A 19925-nucleotide genomic window follows, 5' to 3' on the forward strand; every position below is an offset into this window, starting at 1 on the left:
GTAAAAGTTTGGTATGTGGCTCCAAGAAAAGGACTTTGCTCAGTGGCTAGGAGCATTTACTGCTCTTCTAGAGAATCAGAGTTCTGTGCCTAGCATCCACAAGCTCCAGTAACTCCAGCGCTTGGGGAGTTGATCACCCTCTTTCTGCCTCTGCCGGCACCCACATGCACACATGCACACACACGACTTAAAAACAGACTGTTTAGGGCTGGAGAGATGGCTCAGCAGTTAAGAGCACCCGACTGCTCTTCCAGAGGTCATGAGTTCAATTCCCAGCAACCACATGGTGGCTCACAACCATCTGTAAAGAGATCTGATGCCCTCTTCTGGTGTATCTGAGGATAGCTACAGTGTACTTATATATAATAAAATAAAAAATAAATCTTAAAAAAAAAAAAAACAGACTTTAAATTACTTGACCATAAGCCGTGTTATCTAACGAAGCATAGAATAGTTACTAATTATTCAGGTCGGGTACAGATGCCAAAGGAGAGTGGGTCTTACTGTTGGCTGGTGCAGTGGTTCGAATAAGAGTGGCCCCTCTAGGCTCATATATTTGAATGCCTAGTCGTCACCATGGCACTACTTGAGAGGGAGTAGGAGATTCTTTCAGCCTTGTTGGAGCAAGTGTGTCACTGGGGGTGGGGGTGAGGAGGACTTTGAGGTTTCCAAAGCTCAAGTCAGGTCCAGTGTTGTTTCCTTCCTGCCGCCTGCAGACCCATATGTAAAACTCTCAGCTCCTCCTTCAGCACCACATCTCCCTGCACGCCGCCATGCTTCCTTCATGATGATAACGGACTGAACCTCTGAACCTGTAAGGAAGCCCCAATTAAATGTTGTCCTTTATAAAAGTGTGGTCATGGTGTCTCTTCACAACTGACCATGACAGTTGGTTTAAAGCAGGTGCTAGTTTATAAACATTACCTTTAGTTGCTTTGCCACATTGTTTTCTACATTCCCGGGTGCCCCCAACCCCCTTTTTACTCTTTTTAGCCTGCCATTTAAGAGCCATGGGCTTTTCCTGCAGTGTTGCCTACACTCCATATTGGGCTGGCTGTTTCCTCCTAGTATCTGCCTGTCTTCACTTCTCAGTGCTGGACTCCCAGACACAAACACACAGCCACGCCTGACATTTTATGTGGGTGCCAGGGATTTGAACTCAGAACCTCATGCTTGCAGAACAAGGGCTCTTAGCTACTGAGCCATCTCCTTAGCCCTGGGGAAAATTTTTTATATTTTTCTTTCATGTTAGGGCATAAGTGAATCTCATCTTTTGCACTGGGTTCTGTCTCCTAAGTCTCATAATCTGTAGTTAGTGGCTGTTCTGTTCTGTTTTGTTTTTCTTTGAAATCTGTTAATAAACTGGGAGGGTTATGCTAGAGATGTCTTGTGTTCCCATAGCGATTCACATTTTCATTTATTTTTGAGACAGTCTCAGACTTGGAATTATTTTTTACATTTATTAATTTTGTGTAAATGGGGGAGGTTATATTCTAGGAGAGTCGGGGGGATTGCCTCAGTACTTCTATCATATGGGTCCTAGGAGTTGAACTCAGGTCTTCAGACTTTGCAGCAGACACTCTCACTGACTAAGCCATTTCGCCAGCCTGGCCATGAACTGCTGATTCCCTTGATCCTTTTGCTTCCACCTTTTGAGTGCTAGGATTGCAGATGTTTGCCGCAGAGCTGCTCACCCAGTACTGGAGCTTTGTGCGGACTAGGCAAACGCACTAACGACGCAGCCTCGTCTCTAGTCCTTATGTGTTCTTATTGTCCTTGTGCTATCTGAAAACTGGTGTTTGCGTCAGACTAGAGAGATGTGGTTCGTTTTTGTGAGAAGGCCGGATTGATTCCTGCAACCCCATAAGGGAAACATGTAGTGTCTGCGCTACAGCCTGGCTGTCTCTCTGGTTGGATGTTAATAATCAGACATCTTTACACTATTTAAATTATTAAATTAGCTTTAAATTATTGTTGTTTGTGTGTCCTTTATCTGGTATGCTTGGGACCAAAAGTATTTCTGATTTCTCTTCTTTTTCCTTTTTTTATATTTTAGAATATTTGGATATATAGAAGGAAATATATAAGATATGAGACTCAATATATTTTATTGAGCCCTGCCCTTGAACTTTTGACCCTCTTGCCTCCACCTCCAAAATTCTGTGACTATAAGTGGGAGCCACCATGATTGGCTAAAATATATATATATTTAATTTTATTTTTAAGAACTATTTGTCAGGCAGTATGCTGGCACACGCCTTTGACCCCGGCACTCGGAAGGCAGAGACAAGCAAATCACTGTGTTCAAGGCCAGCCTGGACTACAGAGTGAGTTTCAGGACAGCCAGGGCTGCACAGAGAAACCCTGCCTCAAGACAAACAAACGAACAAAAGACTCATATGCATGGATGTCCGTTCACTATCCGCCTGCTGTGTCAGCAGAGGCCAGAAGATGGTGTCAGAGCTCTTGGAAGTGGAGTTTCAGCTAATTGTGATCTGTTCTGAGGGTGCTGGGAATCAAACTCGGGTCCTCTGGAAGAGCAGCCAGTACTCCTAACTGTTGAGCTCTTTCTCTCTCAAGCCCCATTTTTTTTTTAAAGTTTTTTGTAGCATTGGGGATTAAACCCAGTGTCTTTCATATGCTAGGGAAGTATATCCTGGAGGTATATCTGTACCCCTTAAGAACCTTTCATTAAACATAAATGTAGCATAACTTCTGATACACGTTCAGATGATAACTTTCTTTTCTTTTTTTTTTTTTAAAGATTTATTTTATTATATATGAGCACACTGTCACTGTCTTCTGCCACACCAGAAGAGGGCATCGGATCCCATTACAGATGGTTGTGAGCCACCATGTGGTTGCTGGGATTTGAACTCAGGACCTCTGGGAGAGCAGTCAGTGCTCTTAACCGCTGAGCCATCTCTCCAGCCTGATAACTTTCACTTACACATGTATTCTATCAACCTCATTTTTCCCACACTGACACAGAACTGAAACCTGGTCTAGAGGCTTTGAGTGCAAGTGTGTTAAGGGTAGTGTGTGAGAGAAAAAAGAACCATTGGTCATTCAGTTATTGCTGTGCTTGGCCATCAGCTCAGAACCTGACCCCTACAGCCAAAAATTATCATCTCTCTGGAGACCTCCCTTCCTAGCGGGGTTTACGAAGAATGAACCCTTAGGAGACTCAGTCACAGAGTAGATTTTCAACACAAGCTCTGAATAACGGGGACACGTTACCCTCTCCCGTTGGTGACTGAGGTCTTCTGTAGATCTGAGCTACATTCCTCATGTAACATACACTTACTTCCAATCACTGAGAAGGAGGAAGGGCACTGACGCAGGAGCTAGGAAGAAGGGGGACTGTGGAGAGAAGGTAGGATGCGGTCTTACACATGAGCTAGCTGGCCTTCGCTGTGACTTGTAGGCCTGGGCCCCATGGGTGCATTTCATGGGGATGGGGAGGGAAAGGCTGACCTTCCTCCACTGCAGAGAAGTGCCAGACAGTCGGTGAGGGAGTTTAGAGGACAGAGTGATTCTTGTGGAGGAGGAAATTTCAAACTGACATAGCTTCTTTTGACTGTGGGGTCTGGGCTCACCTGAGTTTCAAATGGGACAGAGTTACCTGGGGAAGTGGAGAAGGGGCTTGGGTACTGCTGGGTGCATGATGTCTCGTTTTCCATATACTCCAGGCCTTTTGGCCCTTTGCCCTCTCTGCAGAGCCTCCGGTTACCCCCCCCCACCCCCCCACCCCCCCACCCCCGCCTTCAACCACTGTGGGGAAAGCCCTTGTTTTTCAGGGTGAGGGTTGATTACAGTAACCTGGCAGTCTGGTCTCTGTTGACAGAAGGCTGTGTGGAGCTGTGACTTTCAGATACCCAATACTGTTACCAGATCGCTCTGTGTATTTAGAGGGAGCTTGATATGACCTGGAACAATACTGGTTGACCTCAGTTCTGCTCTTGCTGGAACTTGGCCTTGTGCAGATGCCTCTGTGTGTGTATGTGTGTGTGTGTGTGTGTGTGTGTGTGTGTGTGTCTGTCTGTCTGTCTGTCTGTCTCTCTCTCTCTCTCTCTTTCTCTGTGTCTGTGTGCCCATGTGTGTGTGTGTGTGTCTCTGTGTGTGTCTGTGTGTCTGTGTGTGTGTGTCTGTGTGTCTCTGTGTGTGTGTGTCTGTGTGTCTCTGTGTGTGTCTGTCTGTCTGTCTGTCTCTCTCTCTGTGTCTGTGTGCCCGTGTGTGTGTGTGTGTGTCTCTGTGTGTGTGTGTCTGTGTGTGTGTGTCTGTGTGTCTGTGTGTGTGTGTGTGTCTGTGTGTCTCTGTGTGTGTGTGTGTCTGTCTGTCTCTCTCTCTCTCTCTGTGTCTGTGTGCCCATGTGTGTGTGTGTGTGTGTGTGTGTCTGTGTGCCCATGTGTGTGTGTGTGTGTGTCTCTGTGTGTCTGTGTGTGTGTGTCTGTGTGTCTCTGTGTGTGTGTGTGTCTGTGTGTCTCTGTGTGTGTGTGTCTGTCTGTCTGTCTGTCTGTCTCTCTCTCTGTGTCTGTGTGCCCATGTGTGTGTGTGTGTGTGTGTGTGTGTGTCTGTGTGCCCGTGTGTGTGTGTGTGTGTGTGTGTGTGTGTGTGTACGGAGTGTTGCTCAGCTCAACTTCATCTCTATAGACTTTAGCAAATTTACAACCCCCACATATTTCAGTCTTTAATTAAGTCAGTTCTCACTTCCTATAGGCTGAACCCTGTGTGACCTCTGGGCTGGTCAGTGTCAACGTCCTGTTCATGGAGGCAGCTGGACTCTGGGAAGGGTAAGCCCATAAACTACAAGCTACAGATTTCTTGGTATTTGATTGCAGTGACATCTGACTAGTGTGAATGGCTCGGGAAGATCTGTTGAAACCTAGGCCAGTACACTGGAGATGGGCCTTTAGGTGACTCAGCCATGAAGAGTCATGAGGGTAAAATCCTGAATGGGTTAGAGGCTCCACGAGCCAGGCACAAGGCACATGCCCAAAATCTTAGTTCTTGGGAGGTAGAAGCAGGAGGATAGAGAATTCCAGGTCAGCCCAAGCATCCAGCAGATATAAAATCTTATACCTTTTCTACAGAGCTAATACTAAAAATTTAGAAGGTAGTTTTTTTTTTTTTAAGGGTACAGGACTTTTTAAAAGTCTGACCACAGTGCAGTAGCCTCCACCAGTCACCGCTGCTCCCTGAGAACCTGGTGGGCTCCAGAATGGGAAGCATAAGATGCTGTTCTTGCTGTGTGAGAATTCTCACCGGCTGTGCACCCTGATATGGGTAGAAATTAGGAATTGAGCCTGCCGGTGGTGGTGGCACATGCCTTTGATCCCAAGCACTTGAGAGGCAGAGGCAGGCAAATCTCTGAGTTCAAAGCCAGCTTGGTCTAGAGAGCAAGTTCCAAGACAGCCAGGGCTGCAGAGAGAAACCTTGTCTCACAACAACAAAAATAAAAACAAGTTGTGGGTGACTAGGTTTGGCCCTCATAGATGTACACATCAGCATGCTTGGGCCATGGGAAGTGGTACTATTGGGAGGAATAGGTGTGTCACTGTGGGGGAGGGCTTCGAGGTCTCCTAGTGTTCAAGCTCTGCCCAGTGTGGAACAGACCGTCCTCCTGGCTGCCTACTGAAGATAGTCTCCTTCTGCTGCCTCTGGATTAACATATAGAACTCTTGGCTCCTCCAGCATCACACTGCCTTGTTCTCTATCATGATGATAATGGACTGAGGCTTTGGAACTATAAGCCAGCCCCAGTTAAGTGTTTTATGCATAAGAGCTGGCATGGGGCTGGAGAGATGGCTCTGCTCTTCCTGAGGCCCTGAGTTCAAATCCCAGCAACCACATGGTGGCTCACAACCATCTGTAATGAGATCTGATCCCCTCTTCTGTTGTGTCTGAAGACAGCTACAGTGTACTCAGGTATAATAAATAAATAAAATATTAAAAAAAGAGCTGTCATGGTCACAGTGCCTTTTCAGAGCAACAAAACCTAAACTATGATACAAGGTTAGAGCTTTTTTTTTTTTTTTTAAAAAAAAACTCTACTTAATAAGCTATGAACACTGTGAATGCTTCCGTTGACAGTGTGGATGTTCGCTCAGCCCCTCGTGTATCAGTAAAACTACCTGCCCAGTAGAACTGAAGAGAGGGCCAAGATGTTAAAACCACCCACTGCTCTTCCAGAGGGCACAGGTTTGATTCCCAGCACCCGTGTGGTGGCCCCCAGTGATTTGTAACCTAGTTCCAGGGCATCTGATGCCCTCTTCTGGCTTCCACGAGGCACCAGCTATGCACATTGTGTAGAGACACATATACAAGCAGAATATCCATACACAGAAAATAAAAATTAAAAACTGCCTGGCCAGCCTGGGCTACATAGCAAGACCTTGATTCTATAAACCCATATCCCTCACGAGGATCTTCTTGTGTCTGGTTGAGCACGGTGAGTCAAGAACTTTGAAGAGACTTCACACTTGGGCTGGAGAAATAGCTCACTGATTAAGAGCACTGACTGCTCTTCCAGAGGTCCTGAGTTCAATTCCCAGCAACCACATGGTGGCTCACAACCATCTGTAATGGGATCTGATGCCCTCTTCTGGTGTGTCTGAAGACAGCAACAGTGCACTCATAACGTAAAAGAATAAATAATTAAAAAAAAGAGAGAGAGACTTCACACTATTCTTCTCCCTCCCCTCACTCCTCCCCTTTAGCCTTTTTTTTTTCTTTTCTTTTTCTTTTTTTTTCCGGAGCTGGGGACCGAACCCAGGGCCTTCCGCTTGCTAGGCAAGTGCTCTACCACTGAGCTAAATCCCCAACCTCCCCTTTAGCCTTTTAAGACAGCACTTAACCCAAGCTGGTCCCAAGTTCAGTGCACAGCCAAAGATGACTTTGAAGTTTTAATCCTGCCCCTACCTTTCTAGTACTGGGACTCACGGGCACACGCCATTATGCTTGGCTAGAGACTCTCTCTTCTGCACATAGCACACGAGCCAGATGTTTCTCATATGGCTCCATCCACCGCTTTCACACACACACACACACACACACACACACACACACACACACACACACACACACACACACACACATCCTACTTCCCTAACTCAAACCCTGTCCTAACCACAACGAGCTGTTTCCTGCCACTCAAGCAAATTCTGCTCATTGTAGGACGTGCCTGCCTATGTACTTACGACACTCTTTCTGTGGAAACTCCTCTGCCTCATCTCTTCCCCCCGGAAGCTGTGTTTATTGGTTCCCCAGTGTTGTTTACTCCCATGGTCTGTCTATCGCATACACTGCTGTGGCGTTCGTGAACATTAGGCAGAAATTTGTCTGATAAAATCATCTATTTTTAACATGAAAATTTGTTTAAGGGGCCACTATGTGACGGGATGAAGACGAGGATGTAGTCCCCACCTTCTTGGATGTCTGCGACCATGGGTGTTCTCGGACACTGCTACAGAATGCGTGACGAGGTGGCTGCGTGCATAGACGGTATCTAGGCCAGGCTGAGATGGCGTGCGGTACCAGGAAGACTTCCTAGAGGAGGTAATGCTAAAGCCCAAGCTGGAATCAGCCATTGGCTCCCTACCAAGCTCTTCTGGTGAGAAGCCTGCTTCTCAGTCATTGCTGTGCCGCCCCACATCCAGCTCCGTGTTACTATGTGCGCACTTGGCTGGATGCGCCATTGAGCAAACACAATGGAGGGGGAAATGCTGCACAAGAAGGCAACCTCAGACGACCGCTCCTATCAGCCGTCCAGACTGAAGCCGAGGCTGTCTTGGCCTTTGCGTGACACACAGTTTATTGTGGGTTTTCCTGACCTTTAAACTGAGTTCGGGAATACAACGGCTGTCCTGTTTACAATAGATGTGTCCTAAAATCCCAGTGCATTCCTGAAACTACAGATAGTACCAAACCAGTCCAGTATAACATATACTCTTTTCCCAAATAGATAATATGCGAAGTTTAATTCCTAAGTTAGGCACAGTGACATTAACAGAAGTAACCAATAAAATAGCATGATTGTAGCTATATCCCATAATAAAAGTTGTGTGGGTGTGGTCTCAGCTCCCACAGGCAGGGGACGTATACCTTGTAGAAACTCTGGACAGAGGTGTGTGTCAGGTGAGACGGGGCAGGATAGCATAAGACTTTTTCACACTCATCAGGAAAGCAGACAAAACTCTTAGGAATTATCTGCTACTAGAATATCCCATTCACATTTTTGAATTGTGGGTGAGTGTGGGTAACAAACCACAGGAGCGAAACCAGGGGGAAGGGGAAATGATTGTGCTGTGGGAGTGCTAAGTGGTTTCACATTTTTGAAAAAGAATTTGTGGCTTTTGTTTCGGCATACTATAGAAAGAACTGCTTATTTTAGATGTGTCTGTGGATTATATGGGTAATGCTGTCCTGAAACTGCCTTATATTTTTAATAGAAAAAAATTTTCAGAGTTGTGAAGAGTGATAGAAAGAAATCATGGGATATGGACAGCGGCTGGGATAGGTCAGCCAGATACCAGAGGCGGCCTTGACTTCCTACCCAGAGTCCCGGGAACTTAGCCATTTGCCAACACTCTTGTTCTCAACCAGGATCCTAAGTGATCATTGCCTGCCTCTAAGAATATTACGGTGAGCTGGGGACGACTCAATGTGTAAGAGGACGTGCTCTCTAAGTGTGATGACCTGAGTATGAATCCCAGGTATGAAAAGGCAGGCATAGCTTTACAGGCCTGTAACCCCAGCACAGGGGGATTACAAGGACTCACTAGTTCGCCAGCCTTGCCCGTTAGCTGAAATTCAGGCATTGTGAGAGACCGTAGAGAGCCACAGAGGAAGACGACTGATGTTCTCCTTAGGCCTCTGACTGAGCCCACAGGGGCAGTGGTGTCCAAACCACAGACTCACATGTCTGCACCATAAACACACTAACATGCACGCGCGCACGCGCGCGCACACACACACACACACACACAAATATGATGATTCATTTTATGTGTCTGAATGAAATACTCAGATATTTGGTCAAAAGATAATTCTGTTTTTATGAGGGTATTTTGGCCGAGACTAACATTTATCTCATAGCTAAGTACAGCAGATTGCCCTTCTTAATGTGAGTGAGTCTCAGCCAATCAGGCAAAGGCATGAATGAAGCACAAAGGCCGAGCCTTCAGCTGAACACAAAGGATTTCCTCCTGCATGACTGCCTTGCACTGGTCATTGATGTCTTGAGTCTTAAGCTGTAGGACATCACTGGCACTATGCCGCTGCTCTCCCTGCTCTCCCGAGGCTCCAGCATTGGAAAAACGAAGATTCAAGGATTTGGCAGCCTTCATAATTTTGTGATCTGTTTTCTGAATGTGCGTATGTATGTGTCTGTGTGTGTGTGTGTGTGTGTGTGTGTGTGTGTGTGTGTGTGTACCTATACACATGAAATGGACAGAGGTCAACACAGGTGTGTCTTCCTCTCCCATCTATTTCTCTCCATTTTAGTTTTTGAAAAAGCCTCTCTCGGGGTTGGGGATTTAGCTCAGTGGCAGAGCACTTGCCTAGCAAGCACAAGGCCCTGGGTTCAGTCCCCAGCTCCGAAAAAAAAGAAAAAAGAAAAAAAAAAGAAAAAAAAAGAAAAAGCCTCTCTCATGGAATGTGGAATTCGTTGATTTGGCCAGTCTAGATGACCATTGACTCCGGGATGTGCCTGTCTATCCCCTGCTCTCCTGTGCTGGGTTTAGAGACATACACTGGTGCATACTAATTGAATATAGACTCAGGTCTTCGTGCTAGCATGGCAAGCGATTCAACAACTAAGCCATCTTTCTGGCTCCCTAATGGTCCTATTCCTTCAATCCCTCCTAACCACATTGTTTCTCTGGGTAGCCCTGGCTGTCCTTAAACTTAATCTGTAGATCAGGCTGGCCCCAAATTCAGAGTTCTGCCTCTCTCTACCTCCTGAGTGCTGGGATTAAAGGCATGTAATGCTACTGCCAGCTAAAATTTAGTTATTTATTTTTATTTTATGTGTTTCCGCCTGCATGTATATTGTGTATTACATGCATGCAGTGCCCATGAGAGCCAGAAGAGGGCACCAGATCCATTGGAACTGAAGTTACAATTGGTTGTGCTGCAACTAACCCTGGGTTTCCTGAAAGAGCAGCAAAGGCGCTTAACCCTTGAGCCACCCCCCACTCTACCCCACCCCACTTCACCCCACCCCCACTGGCCCTCAATTCTAATTGTAAATTTTCTTCCTCCCTCCTTCTATCCCTTCCTCTTTGTTGGTGTTTTTGAAACATTGTTTCACTATGTAGCCACTGGGGCTGGAAATGGCAACAATCCTCTTCCTTTGGCTCTTCAGTGCAGTGGGATAACAGACAGGGGCTACCACTACACACACACACACACACACACACACACACACACACACACACACACCACACACCACACACACACACACAGACACACACCACACACACATACCAACACACAACACACACCACACACACCACACACACACACACACAGGCACACACACACACACACCACACACCACACACACACACACAGACACACACCACACACACATACCAACACACAACACACACCACACACACCACACACACACACACAGGCACACACCACACACACACACACCACACACACACACAGGCACACACCACACACACATACCAACACACACACACACACCACACACACCACACACACACACAGGCACACACCACACACACATACCAACACACATACACACACACACCACACACACAGGCACACACCACACACACATACCAACACACACACACGGACACACACACACCACACATGCCACACACAGAGACACACACACACAGGCACACACCACACATACCACACACACACATACACACACCACACATACCACACACACACACAGGCACACACCACACACACATACCAACACACACACACACCACACACACCACACACACACACACACAGGCACACACCACACACACATACCAACACACACAGACACACACACACACGCCACACATACCACACACACACATACACACACCACACACACACACACACAGGCACACACACAGGCACACACACAGGCACACACCACACACACATACCAACACACACACACACAGACACACACACACACCACACATGCCACACACACAGACACACACACACACCACACATACCACACACACATACACTCACCACACACACACACCACACACACACACACCACACATACCACACACACACACATACCAACACACACACACACCACACACACCACACACACATACCAACACACACACACACAGGCACACACCACACACACACACCACACACACACACAGGCACACACCACACACACATACCAACACACACACACCACACACACCACACACACACACACAGGCACACACCACACACACATACCAACACACACACACAGACACACACACAACACACATGCCACACACACACACACACACCACACATACCACACACACACATACACACCACACACACACACACCACACATACCACACACACAGACACACACACAGACACACACACACACACGCCACACATACCACACACACACATACACACACCACACACACACACACAGGCACACACACAGGCACACACACAGGCACACACCACACACACATACCAACACACACACACAGACACACACACACCACACATGCCACACACACAGACACACACACACACCACACATACCACACACACACATACACACACCACACACACACACACACCACACACACACACCACACACACACACACCACACACACAACACACATACCACACACACACACACACCAACACACACACACACCACACACACCACACACACATACCAACACACACACAGGCACACACCACACACACACACCACACACACACACAGGCACACACCACACACACACACCACACACCACACACACACACAGGCACACACCACACACACATACCAACACACACACACACAGACACACACACACCACACATGCCACACACACAGACACACACACACACACACCACACATACCACACACACATACACACACCACACACACACACCACACACACACACCACACACACACACACACCACACATACCACACACACACACATACACACACACATACCAACACACACACATACACACACCACACACACACACACCACATGCCACACACACACACAGACACACACACAACACACATACCACACACACACACCACACACACACACCACACATACCACACACACACATATACACACACACACCACACACACAGACACACATACACACACCACACACACACACATACACACACACACACCACACACACACACCACACACACACACACAGGCACACACCACACACACATACCAACACACACACACAGACACACACACACCACACACACACAGGCACACACCACACACACCACACACACATACCAACACACACACACAGGCACACACCACACACACACACCACACACACACACACACAGGCACACACCACACACACATACCAACACACACACACACACCACACCACACACACACACACAGGCACATACCACACACACATACCAACACACACATACACAGACACACACACACCACACATGCCACACACACAGACATACACACACACACACACCACACATACCACACACACATACACACACCACACACACACACCAAACACACACACACACACCACACATACCACACACACACATACACACACATACCAACACACACACATACACACACCACACACACACACACACCACATGCCACACACACACACACAGACACACACACAACACACATACCACACACACACACCACACACACACACCACACATACCACACACACACACATATACACACACACACCACACACACAGACACACATACACACACCACACACACACACATACACACACACACACCACACACACACACCACACACACATACACAGGCACACACCACACACACATACCAACACACACACACAGACACACACATACACACCACACACACACACCACACACACACACAGGCACACACCACACACACATACCAACACACACACACACACACAGGCACACACACACAGGCACACACCACACACATATACCAACAGACACACACACAGACACACACACACACGCCACACATACCACACACACACAGACACACACACACACCACACATACCACACACACACACCACACATACCACACACCACACACACACACACACCACACACACACCACACATACCACACACACATACACACACCACACACACACACACACCACACACACACAGGCACACACCACACACACATACCAACACACAGACACACACACACCACACACACACAGGCACACACCACACACACATACCAACACACACACACAGACACACACACACCACACATGCCACACACACAGACACACACACACACACCACACATACCACACACACACACATAGGCACACACCACACACACATACCAACACACACACACACCACACACACCACACACCACACACACACACACAGGCACACACCACACACACATACCAACACACACACACAGACACACACACACCACACATGCCACACACACACACACACCACACATACCACACACACACATACACACCACACACACACACACCACACATACCACACACACATACACACACACACAGGCACACACCACACACACATACCAACACACACACACAGACACACACACATACACACGCCACACATACCACACACACACATACACACACACAGAGGCACACACACAGGCACACACACAGGCACACACCACACACACATACCAACACACACACACACAGACACACACACACCACACATGCCACACACACAGACACACACACATACAACACACATACCACACACACATACACACACACACACACACCACACACACACACACACACCACACACACACACACACACCACACATACCACACACACACATACACACACCACACACACACACACACCACACACACACACCACACACACACACACCACACATATCACACACACACATACACATACACATACCAACACACACACATACACACACCACACACACACCACACATGCCACACACACACACCACACATACCACACACACACACCACACACACACACCACACATACCACACACACACACACACACACCACACACAGACACACATACACACACCACACACACACATACACACACATACACACACACACCACACACACACATACACACACATACACACACACACCACACACACACACACCACACACACACAGGCACACACCACACACACATACCAACACACACACACAGACACACACACACAGGCACACACCACACACACACACCACACACACACACAGGCACACACCACACACACATACCAACACACACACACAGACAGACACACACACACGCCACACATACCACACACACAGACACAGACACACACACACCACACACACACAGACACACACACACAGGCACACACCACACACATACCAACACACACACAGACACACACACACACGCCACACATACCACACACACACAGACACACACACACACACACCACACATACCACACACCACACAGACACACACACCACACACACACCACACATACCACACACACACATACACACACACCACACACACACATACACACACCACACACACACACACACACACCACACATACCACACACACATACACACACACATACACACACACATACACACACACACCACACACACACACCACACACACACATACCACACATACCACACACACACACCACACACACACACACACCACACATACCACACACATACCACACACACACACAGACACACACACACACACCACACACACACACACACCACACACACACATACACACACCACACACACACACAGACACACACACACAGACACACACACAGGCACACACACAGGCACACACAGACACACAAACCACACACACACACCACACATACCACACACAGACACACACACACACCACACATACCACACACACACACACCACACACACACAGACACACACACACATACACACACCACACACACACACAGACACACACACACAGACACACACACACATGCCACACATACCACACACACAGACACACACACCGCACACACACACACACACCACACATGCCACACAGACAGACACACACACACACACCACACATGCCACACACACAGACACACACAGACACACACACACACCACACATGCCACACACACACACACACCACACACACCACACACACACACACACACACCACACACACCACACACACACACACACACCACACACACACAGACACACACACATAGGCACACACACAGACACACACACACCACACATGCCACACACACAGACACACACACACACACCACACATACCATACACACACATACACACACCACACACACACACACACAGGCACACACCACACACACATACCAACACACACACACACACACACCACACACACACACACTCTCCTTCCCTACTAGTTCTGATTCTCTGAAGACCCTGACTATGCAGCATATCTGTGCAGGAAGCACAGGACTGGGTAGTACATGTAGCCACTCCCTGTACTTACCTACCAAGTTAACTCGAACTCATAGATGCTAAAGCTAGACTCGAATCTCACCTCAATTACAGATGCTCTGGAGCAGACTTACCTCTTACCTTCCTTGGAGATGAAGATTGTATATGTAGGGGCTGGAGAGATGGCTCAGCAGTTAAGAGTGCTTGCCAGCCACGGAGAGGACTTGGGTTCGGTTCCCAGCATCCATGTTGGGTGTCTCACAACCACCTGCTTCAGGAGAGCTGGCACCCTCTTCTGGTCTCCTCTGGTCAGAGGATGCACAGATCCGGCATTCCTGGGACGACTGTGTGATAATGGGCTGGCATGCTTTTTATGGAATCGTAAACAACTGGATGAAGTGTTTTCCCCTTTGAATTGTTTGTTTTCAGTTCTGAGCACTGAACTTCAAACCCCACACATGCCAGACAATTTTTTTTCCCCACAGAGCCACACCTCTAGCCATAAAGAGACATTTCAGTGAGGGAACCACAACCTAGACTCATCTTCTCAGCCATTGCTGCAGTGGGTTTCAGAAGGTGCACAAACTCCATGGTGCTTCCTTGAAAAGGAAGGAAGGAGGCTCCTGAGATAGTGGGAGCTGGGCTAGGGAGAAGCAGAGTAAACCATTACCTCCTCTTTTTCTCTTTGGGTGCTAGTCTGTGTTCCTGCCGTCCCTGGAACATTAAACTGTACACATCTTAGGAAGTAAGTGGCTGTATGTGGGTCAGGGCATCATTCAGAAAATTTCTGAAAATAGACTTCTTGCATTAGAATCTGTCTCCTTCTACAAATAATATTTTAGGGGGATAGAATGATGGTTCAGCAGCTAGGAGGACTGACTGCTCTTCCAGAAGACCTTGATTCAATCCCCACCACTTACATGTCAGCTCACAACTGTCTGTAACTCCAGTTCCAGGAGACCTGACACCCTCGCACCAATGCATATAAAATAAAACTAAATTTAATTTTTAAAACAATAACATTTTGGAAGGTGGGGACAGCTCAGCTGGTGGAGTTTGTAGGACTAGGAGGCTGCTGCTGGAGAAGTTACTATTTTCTCAATCATGCCTGCTTCTGTTGTTTCTGTTTGCTTTTAATTTAGGCAGAAGCCAGGTGTGATGGCCACACACCAGAAGCAGAGGCAGGCAATGCCTGGGAGTTTATGGCCAGCTATGGTCTTCATAGCAAGCTCCAGGCCAGCCAAGGCAACACAGTTTTACTGTTTTAAAACAAATTATACAGAGCTAGCTGAGCCTGGGAGCTCAACTCTGTAGTCTTAGCTGCTAAAGAGCTAATGCAGGAAGTTCCCAAGTTCAAGGCCCAAATGGGCAATTTAGTGAGAGTGGAAACAGATTAGGGATATAGCTCAGTGGTGAGCACTACTGCTCATGCTTAAGGCCCCATGTTCAAGCTCAGTACTGAAAAAATCTAGGCAGAACTAGCAGCTGCACTGTATGATCGTGGCTTGGGGTATTCAGCCTTCAAAAGGAAGGCTCCCTTAACCTCTGTGTATATTATGAGAGCATTTTTAAGGTTTTAATTAATACATAAAATTTCACTATTGGCTAGGCAGTGATGGCACACGCCTTTAATCTCAGCTCTTGGGAGGCAGAGACAGGCAGATCTCTGAGTTCCAGGTCAACCTGGTTTACAGAGTGAATTCCAGGACATCCAGAACTACACAATTATTGCTCTATTTATGGAGTAAGAGTGTGTTTTAGTTAGGATTTTACTGCTATGAACAGACACCGTGACCAAAGCAACTCTTATAAGGACAACATTTAATTGGGGCTGGCTTAAAGGTTCAGGGGTTCTGTCCATTGTCATCGAGGCAGGAGCATGGCAGCATCCAGGCAGGCGTAGCGCAAGAGGAGCTGAAAGTTCTACATCTTCATCTGAAGGCCAGTAGGAAAAGAATGGCTTCCAAGGAGCTAGGACAAAGGTGTTTTGTTTTGTTTTGTTTTGTTTTGTTTATATGAGTACACTGTCGCTTCAGACACACCAGAAGAGGGCATCGGATTTTATTTCAGATGGTTGTGAGCCACCAGGTGGTTGCTGGGAATTGAACTCAGGACGACCTCTGTAAGAACAGTCAGTGCTCTTAACCGCTAAGTCATCTTTCCAGCCCTAGGTCAAGGGTCTTAAAGCCTACGCCCACAGTGACACGGGTCCTCCAACAAGACCACACCTCCAAATAGCACCACTCCCTGAGCCAAGCATATTCAAACCACCGGATTGGGAAATGAAACACCACGATAAAGATAAAGTTAATTTCTTTTTTTAAAAAATTATGCATTTATAATGTGTGTGTGTGTGTGCGTGTGTGTGTGTGTGTGTGCGTGTGTGTGTGTGTGTGCGTGTGTGTGTGTGTGTTGCATATGGACATGGGCATGCCACAGCACATAACTTTTTTTTTTCTTTTTCTTTTTTTTGGAGCTGGGGACCGAACCCAGGGCCTTGCGCTTGTTAGGCAAGCGCTCTACCACTGAGCTAAATCCCCAACCCCCACATAACTTTATGGAGTCAACTTTTATGTTGGTTTTAGGGTTCAGTGGTTTGAATGATAAATGTCCCCATAGTCTTAGACACTTGAACGCTTGGTTCCCAGTGGCTGGTGCAGTTTGGGTAGGCTTAGGGGGTCTTGTTGAGGGAAGTATGTCACTGGTGTATGGCCTTTGAGAATTCAAAACGTGTGCCATTTCTAGTTCACGTTCTTTGCCTTGTGCTTGCAGTTCAAGATGTGAGCCCTTAGCATCCTGCGGCAGCCACCATGTCTGCCATTCCCCACCACCGTAGACCCTAGCTCTCTAGAACCCTAAGCCCAAGTAAACTCTTCCCTAAGGTGCCTTGCTCATGGTGTTTTATCACACAGCAGAAAATCAACTAACACACAGACCGAACTTAGCATTCAGAATTTCTTCCTTTGGCTGTGTTATTGGGTACAGGGTCACAAGCTACGTTCCCTGGCATGGATACAGAAGGGAAGTGGGGGCTAGGCAGTGTTCTGCATTCTGAGCTAAGAGTAGCAAATGCTGCAAATACCATCGCTTTCAGGAGATGCTCTTTAATGCAGTGCGAGGCAATGATTTTCCTCTCTCAGGACCCTCCCTCCCTTATTTCCCAGTAATACTCTTCTGCTCCAAGCTGTGTTTGCCCCTTCCTCTGCTTTGAGTCTCCAGCTGAACCCTTTACCCATGCCAGGAGGACTAAGAGAGAATACTGGAAATCTACACTTTTGACTCCCTTTTTAGAAAGAGGGAGAGCTGCAGCCCCATACCAGGTCCTGGAATGTCATAGACATTCTGGACCAAGGAAAGGATGTAACACCCTCATCTGGACCCTATAAAGTGATGGACAGCTGACGCTCGATGGCATAGCCCAGACTAATACACCATCTGTATATGTCAAGGATCTAGGACTCCCCAGTTGTCCCTGGAGTTTCGGCTCAGCTAGGTCCTGTGCTGTTGACACGGCTGAACTGGCTGCTGATCTGTTTCTCTCTGTGGTGGTTTGAATGAGAATCCTCCCCTCTCCCCAGCTCATATTTGAATGCTTGGTCATTAGGGAATGGCACTATTTGAGAGGGATTAGGAGGTGTGGCCTTGTTGAAGTAGGCGTGGCCTTTTTGGAGAGAGTATGTCACTGGGTGGTGGGCTTGGGGTTTCAAAAGCTCAAGGTTCTACTAGTGTCTTTCCCTTCCAGCTGCCTGAGGATCTGGATGTAGGACTCTCGGCTAGTTCTCCAGCATCATGTCTGCCTGTATGCCGCCATGCTTCCTGCCACGATGCTGTACACCTCAACTTTTAAACTGTAAGCCAGCACCAATTAAATTTTTCTTTAGGGCTGGAGAGATGGCTCAGCAGTTAAGAGCACCCGACTGCTCTTCCAGAGGTCATGAGTTCAATTCCCAGCAACCACATGGTGGCTCACAACCATCTGTAAAGAGATCTGATGCCCCTTTCTGGTGTATCTGAAGACAGCTACAGTGTACATATATATATATATATATATATATATATATATATATATATATAATAAAATAAATCTTAAAACAAAAACAAACAAACAAATAAATTTTTCTTTAAATAAGAGTTGCCATGATCACGGTGTCTTTTCACAGCAATAGTACACT

The 19925-nt window shown here is 47.4% G+C and overlaps 1 protein-coding gene across 3 annotated transcripts in view; it reads left to right on the plus strand.

The window, feature by feature from the left end:
- Positions 1–7262: 7262 nt before the first annotated feature.
- Positions 7263–19925, plus strand: part of Elk4 (ETS transcription factor ELK4) — a 42675-nt gene continuing 30012 nt past the window's right edge. Inside the window, exons 1-2 of one of the 3 annotated variants that reach the window (XM_087580724.1) lie at positions 7263–7557; positions 19496–19603. The gene's annotated coding sequence lies outside the window, so the exon portion shown is untranslated. The remainder of the gene's footprint in view (positions 7558–19495; positions 19604–19925) is intronic. The other 2 variants (XM_087580723.1, XM_087580722.1) reach the window with 2 other exon arrangements.

This window comes from Rattus norvegicus, chromosome 13, assembly GCF_021556685.1.
Source record: "Rattus norvegicus strain SHRSP/BbbUtx chromosome 13, alternate assembly SHRSP_T2T, whole genome shotgun sequence".
In the NCBI taxonomy this organism is placed as follows: Eukaryota; Metazoa; Chordata; class Mammalia; order Rodentia; family Muridae; genus Rattus; species Rattus norvegicus.